This window comes from Tyto alba, unplaced genomic scaffold (assembly GCF_018691265.1).
Source record: "Tyto alba isolate M040663 unplaced genomic scaffold, T.alba_DEE_v4.0 Super-Scaffold_14, whole genome shotgun sequence".
In the NCBI taxonomy this organism is placed as follows: Eukaryota; Metazoa; Chordata; class Aves; order Strigiformes; family Tytonidae; genus Tyto; species Tyto alba.
Window position 1 is genome coordinate 476,626 of NW_024881276.1, and position 7,100 is coordinate 483,725.

The 7,100-nt window shown below is 43.7% G+C and overlaps 1 long non-coding RNA gene across 1 annotated transcript; it reads left to right on the forward strand.

Moving 5' to 3' along the window:
* Positions 1 to 2,157: 2,157 nt before the first annotated feature.
* LOC116965231 lies at positions 2,158 to 6,552 on the forward strand. Its single transcript, XR_004409214.2, has 2 exons — positions 2,158 to 2,407; positions 4,450 to 6,552. It is a non-coding gene; the product is annotated as an uncharacterized LOC116965231 (long non-coding RNA).
* The last annotated feature ends 548 nt before the right edge of the window (positions 6,553 to 7,100 follow it).

Genomic DNA, 7,100 nt, shown 5'->3' on the forward strand with positions numbered 1-7,100 from the left:
CTCTGAGCCATTCTCCAACAGAGTAGGAGGAGGTGACACCCACCTCTGCCAGACCAGCTTCATGTTTGTGAAGCACTTGGGCAGGCCTAGGATGCTCCTGCCTCCGACGCTCCTCCAGCAGCCCGGGCGGCAGCGGGACCCGGGCGGCCCCCGCGGCGGCGCAGCGGCACCCTGGGGGGCCCGTGCTGTGCCCCAGCCGCAGCTCGCGCTGCTCTGCCTCTCCTCTGGCACACACAGCCCCACGTACTTCGCTCTCTGCGGCTGGTTCTGCGGCTACACGGAGGGGCACGGTCATTGGAGCAGCAGCGCAGGCCAGTGGGAATCAGAAAACACGTTAGAAGAGCAGGATTGCTTTACGCTTGGTGTAATTTCTCGGGCATTTCACCTGCCCACCTCTGCTTTTTTTTTCTGGAAATGGGGAGCATCCTTTCTCTCTTTTTCTGTGCATTTTCCCGCTCTTGCGGGAAAGGCAACTGGACAATGATCTACCTCAATGCAAATGAAAGGGATTTCCTAGCAAAGAAAGGTAATTTGTGCAGTGCTTCAGGTGCGTGGAAGCGCTGGGAGTACTGAGAGGGCAAGACCTCTGCCATAACACAGCTGTAATCACCTTGCGCTTTCACTAATTGCCTACAGCCAGAGCTCTTAAGTGCCATGTTATTTTCTATATAAAATCTATTAAATTTCTACATCTTGGACATTTTCTCCAGCTGTTTCTGTCAGCCCTCATTATCACCTGCCCTCGGTAGTGACTCTCAGAAATGAAGTTCCTACAGCCCTCCACTTGTGAAACTGATGGTGGTAGAGGACAAATTCTCTGTAAAGAATAAAGAGGGCTGAACTGCTCATAGCACTATAATGAAATGGGCTGTGGACGCAGCTTCCCCTTTCAAAATTAAACCAGGAATCATCTTCCAAACACAGAGCCTCTTACCAGACTCTTACATCTTGTTACTGTTATTCCGTGTCACGGGGATGCTGGTGGTCACTCTCTTTTACGTTTTCACACGTTTTTCAGCAGACTGATCAACCAGGCAGGTTTTCAGGAATGGATAACATGCAGCATATGTTTGTAATAGTGAGGTTCTTCATTCTCAGGTGTTAACCTCTTTTAAAGCTTTAGCACTGCTATACATCTGATAGATTGAGCATGCATCATTTAAAAAAAATATCAAGAGACAGCAGCAAAGAACACAGAAGTGAATTTTATCTAGCTTAAAAATATAACATCCTAATAGTATCATCTGGGAAGTTCCTTAGGTATTTGCTAAATGAACCTATTACTGTAGTCCTTAAAGTTTTGCCTGAGAAGTGTTTTTATGGGCTAAGTTCTCTGTATTAATTCCCAGAGCTGTGCATTTTTGCATTAGTTTTACTGAATATATGGAGATGAGAGAGAGCAATAGCGTAAGAAAACTATTAACATTAACACCAATGGAAAAGTAAATAATAAAAAATAAGACTTTTTTTTCGCATTTCTACAAAAATATAACAAAGAGAACATGCAGGTCTATACCGTTGTAATTAATAACCATTCAATTATAAATGCATCATTTGATGAATAGTTCTCAAAAAGACTGCCACAGATGTGGCAGGGAATAAATAAGCATATTCCACAGTTCCCTAGTCTAGCATATTCCATTTTACTGTGCTTTGCAAATATTAACTGGAGAGTAAATCTGACAGCCCGAGATGAATGTGTGTTTCATTCCGTGTTAATGAGAGGGACTGAGAAACACAGAGGGATTGGCTGATCTGCATAGAAATGTCCTCTTGCTCTTTCTTTTCCTTCCTACGTGGTGTCAACGAGCTGAAAAGTAGTGTCTGAATTGCACCTGCATGTACATCACGTGTTTGTCTGTGCACTGTTTTTTTCCTGAGCATTAGCACCAGCCAAGCTATACAACAGGCCATGCATATAATGTTATTTTAATACATGCAGAAGTATGAAGTAATAGCCTGCTTTTCCGTTATATTTTAAACTGCAGCATGTTTATATATTTACTAAACATATCTGTGAGAAAGGAAAACATGCAATGAAAAAGATAGCAATTATTCAAATTATTCAAATCAAAATTACTATCAAAATTAAATAAAATAACATTTTTAAAATGATATAAATATATATGGCTGTCACAACAAAGAATACTTTCTTCTTACAGAGTAAAATAATCTTTAGTTTCAAAAAAGTAAAGCAGGTGTTCCTATAGAAGAATAGCTGCTGGGCTTTATTTTGCATGTTTTCAAAAGGCTGAAAGCTATTTCTCTCAGGGAAGAAGGACCTTATGACTGAGTTAATCTTCAACCATAAAAATAACACTCTTCTTCAGTAAAAGTTTGGATCCTTTTTGCATGCCTAGAATGAATGCTCGCACTTCACAGTTGACCTCCAAAAAAGTAAATGAAGGTAAGTGAAAGGCTCAACTTTCACCTTTTATTATGGTCTAAATTACAAAGTTGATTGTTTATCACTACTATATATTGACAAGTTAAACATTTACACTTGTATAGTGCAGACAAGACACAAGGATTTGATTCTAAGAGGAACAGGGTGTAAAAACAGTGGAGAAAGTCTAAGTTCTTTTCAGAGAGAAGGAAGTCCTTATCGTCACTCCAGGTTGTATTTTCAGACTAACTAAATTTCATATGTGGAATTACAGTGGCTTTCCCTTCCTTTCATGGACCTGTTTAACAAAAGTCCATCTCCGTTTGGAAAGGTTTTATATACGTGCTGCAGGGATTCATGTATACACTCAGTGAAGTATATGCTGAGGACCTTTTTTGTTACTACAAGAATATTTTACTGAATAACAACCAACAGCAGGGAAGAAGAAATTAAGTGTGCCCTTTCCTGAAAATGAAGAGTGATGGACTGAACATGCTAATGACTGTGCTGACTTCTGTTTTGGTTTTTTTTTTTGTCTGTCAGCCCTCCTGTGCCAGCTGCCTCAATCTCTTCCTTTCCCCCCAAATTCCAATGATATAGTTGAGTATTGCAAGTATGAATTTCTTCAGTGATGAAAATCACAGGACGAGGTGAAGCAAAACAAGTGTGGTATCAAAATAACTGAAAGAGAAGACTCTGTTGGAGCAGTGCAAAATAATTCTTTTTTTTTTTTTTTTTTGGCTACACATGCAGATGTTCTCATTCAACCCATCAGTCGTGATTCCTCACGTGCAACGTGTTTAAGCAAGGCTGAAGACTGGGTCATCCCAGCGTCTGGTTTCCACGATGCTGTTAATATTTTTCAAAACCAGATACTTTTGGGCATGATTCTGGTGCTGCTTGTTTATACTTTGTGTCCAAAAGTGGAAGAGGGGCTGCTACAGAAGTGAGATCCGTCCTGTTTCTTTGAGTCTGATCTGGGAAGACCTGAAAGGGGAAGGCTGACAGAGTCTCTGGGAGGACTTGTTCCCAAGAAGTCGAAAGAGGGAGAGCAGGGCTTTCTGTAGCAGCTCACTCGAAGAGCCTCCTTGTTTGCTGTTGGAGGCAACAGCATTTTCTGTGTTTACTGTTGTCATAGGATGACAATATCAGAAACACAAAACTACTCAAAAGTTGTGGTCTACATGTCACCATGAGGTTGTTTAAATGCTTGTAAAAGCAAATGATTTAGCAAAAAGAATATGAACTGCAGGTGCCAACACCCTTTTGCTAGCTGGCTACACCTTAAATTGCTTTTTGTGCTCGCCCTTATGATTCAGCTCAAAACTCAAAACCTTCTGTGGTGTTGAGGCCCTTTATTTTGCTGGCACAGACCACAGACTGTGGACACAGTGTGCAATCGCAGCTTTATATAAATATTCATTGCAAGACCGCTGCAAGACAGACAGAATTTAAGCGCATCTGAAGCCAATGTAGGTAGCTGCAGGAAATGGAGTCTGATGTGATTATTGCTTGCAGATGTCCCGGGCACACAGGGGACCACTTGATGGTACAGGTTTTCTTGTTGAAGTGGATCTTTGGTATAGGATTCACAGCTTGTAGGTGCAAAGTGGTGGAAGGGCTTGTTACAGCATTTCCTTAAGCAAAGTAGAATAAAAAGAAAAATATACTAGCTCTCTGTGGAAAAATAAACATCCTGGGCTTCAGCACAGTCTTTCAGATAGACTGTCTCCTCCTTATTTCTCTCCTGAACAGTGTTTGGGTAATGTTTGAGAAAGGATGAGAAAGGGTAATGATAAATTGATGACAGACTTCTGTGAATTAAGAAACAGGACCTAATTTATTAATTTTATGGATGAGTAACAGCTGATTCACGACTGAGACTTGAATCAGCAGACTCTTTGAATCAGCAGTCTCTCTGAATATCTATTCCAAGTGAAATTCCAAAATAAGAAGTCATTCCAAAACAAAAAAATAAACTTTGAGATCTCCCATGGAAGGAGATTTTGGGATTTTTTTTCCAGAACAGCGTTCGGAATCACATACTTGTTTGTCCTTTACAGATTCTTCCTCAAGGTCTTTGAACAGCCGGTAGCTCTGTCTCTTTACCATGCAGTGACTTGGGAAGCTCAAGAGCAAGGAAACTGAAGAAGCCCCATTTCCTCAGATTTTTGGACGGCTGAGAAGCCCACCTTCTGGGCGTCCTGGAAAAACCATCACGTGAGCATCTGTTTTGGAACCCGGAGCTGGGTTCTTGTGGGATAATTCATATGACAACACAGACTAATCACAAGGGCCTTGTCATTTAAACGCTCCAATTACTTTTTTTCTGCAGCAGCTTCTGCTCTTCTCCGCATCCCACAATGCATTCCAGGGCTACTATGTTAATTGGAAGTATATTCCTGTGCATGAAGTGGACTTTAATTAGCACCTGAGGGCACATTCAGGTGTCCTGACTCACGTGGAGTGGAGGCGGAGCGGCGTGGCCCCACGGCAGCCTGTGGCTCATGAGCAAAGGTGCTTCCTGGCCCTGAGCAGGTCTGGCTGCGAAGCTCCGAGCCACCCCGGGGGACAGGAGGCTCCGCCGACTCTCCGGCATGCAGCGCCGTGGCCCGGGGCCCTGTAAAACAACAGCTGCACTAACGCTTCCAATTATTTTGCTCGACTAATAAGTAATATGAGTGGCTCCAGATTTTAAGTCTGTGAGCAATGTAGGAACACTGTAAAAACCGGGATTGCAGGCAGTCTTGTAATAGATTAATAACCTTGACTCTTACGTGAGTCATCTGTAAAATGGGCCCTGAGTTATGAAGACACACACCAACCGTGGGGGGTATTGTGGAAAATTAATGTGACATAATACTGCCTCAGTGACAATAAAAGTGCTGCAGCTGGAAGTGATGGGGAAAGTGGGCGGGGCATAACTCCACCTATTAATGTAATTACATCCACGCAGCTGGTTTCCAAAAGCAGGGTGCAAATTGGTTTCAGCCCGGTATCAGCACCTCCTGCCAGCCACGCAGCGAGACAGCCATGAGCAGACATCCCGGCTCCTGCTCCATGGGATGAAGCTGGCAGCCAGGGTGCAAGGAAACAAAAGGCTCTGATTAAAACAAAAAGCCTAGTCGGCAGGTTCTGTGATCAGTACATAGTAAGTCTTTTTTTTTTTTTTTTTTTTCCTTAATGCTATTAATTGCCTTTCAAAGCCCTTACAAAATGTGCTTCCCTAATGATAGAAAACATCCCCCCAAGCATCAGTTCTCTGGCTCTTTCCTTGTTCTAAACCCACATGCACTCAAAACCCTCACCTGGAGGACTGTGGGTGCACATGTCACTGAATATGGCTTCTTTGGTGTTTACTACAGAATGATGTGTGTCACTGTCCCTTCCATGGACACCATATGGTGATCCCAGCAGGAGGGACCAGGGCCAAGTTATAAATCACCTGGGCAGCGTCCCAGTTGTGCTATCTCTCAGAGGCATGTCCTGCCCATAGTGATGATTTGGGATTAAAATGTCAGCAAGCACTTCATGAAAGTTGTTATCTATTAATTATTTCATAACTCCATAGAGTATTTATGAAAATATGCTGTAAAGAGTTATTCAGACTTGAGAATTGTTATCTTAATTATGCTTGGACTGGAAAAATAATTACAGTGCACTGAGGTTAGGGATCTCTTCTGAATGAGCTCAGTGGTACTAAAATATTTTTAAATGCTTTAAAGTGAGGAGAGAGACGAAGTTATTTAAACACAAGGTCCCGGCTAAAACTATTCTATGCAACATGTGCATCACAAATGTAATATAGAAATATATGTAAACTAAAAGGTGACACATTTTAACACACTTCTTTTTCCCGTATTATCAAAACGTTGTGCAGAATTTTATCAACACCAAATCTATTTTATATTGTTAAAAGACAGTAAGATGTTTTAAAATATAGCATTGTTAGCTTTAAATGTAAAACCTGGTATAAGTCCTATAATGCGAAAAGACTGCGTATCTGCCAATGAAGAGAAAACCAATCCTTAAATATTCTTCTACATTTTGCAAATTATACACTAGATATATTTTGTAAATGAAATAACTGTCCCGCGTACATCCTGCTGGGAGAGGAATTGCCATCTACGATAGATTTCTTCTGGCCAAATAACCCTTAGCATGGACGCATATAGAGTAATTAATTTATTATCCAAGACACGGGTCTGGGTATAAACACAGTGCCTGGATATCAGTGTTGCTTTCAGGACCGACATTTATCATCTCTCAGCGACCGCTGTTGGGCTGATGCTGCATTTACAGACGGAGACAAATCTTGTTTATCCCTCTTCCTGGCCAGCCTTGCGATCTCAGCCCGAAGCCCTAAGATTGCGGGCCGGCTTTGAGCCCTTCCCTCCCGGCACGCAGCCCCAGCAGCTGGGGAGCGGCGGAGCGGCGAGGCCCTCGGCCAGGCCGCCTGCCCCCTGGCCAGGCTGTCTGCCCCTCAGCCAGGCCGCCCATCCCGCCTGCCCCCTGGCCAGGCCGTCTGCCCCTCAGCCAGGCCGTCTGCCCCTCAGCCAGGCCGTCTGCCCCCTGGCCAGGCCGTCTGCCCCTCGGCCAGGCCGCCCATCCCGCCTGCCCCCTGGCCAGGCCGCCCATCCCGCCTGCCCCCTGGCCAGGCCGCCCATCCCGCCTGCCCCCTGGCCATCCCGCCTGCCCCCTGGCCATCCCGCCT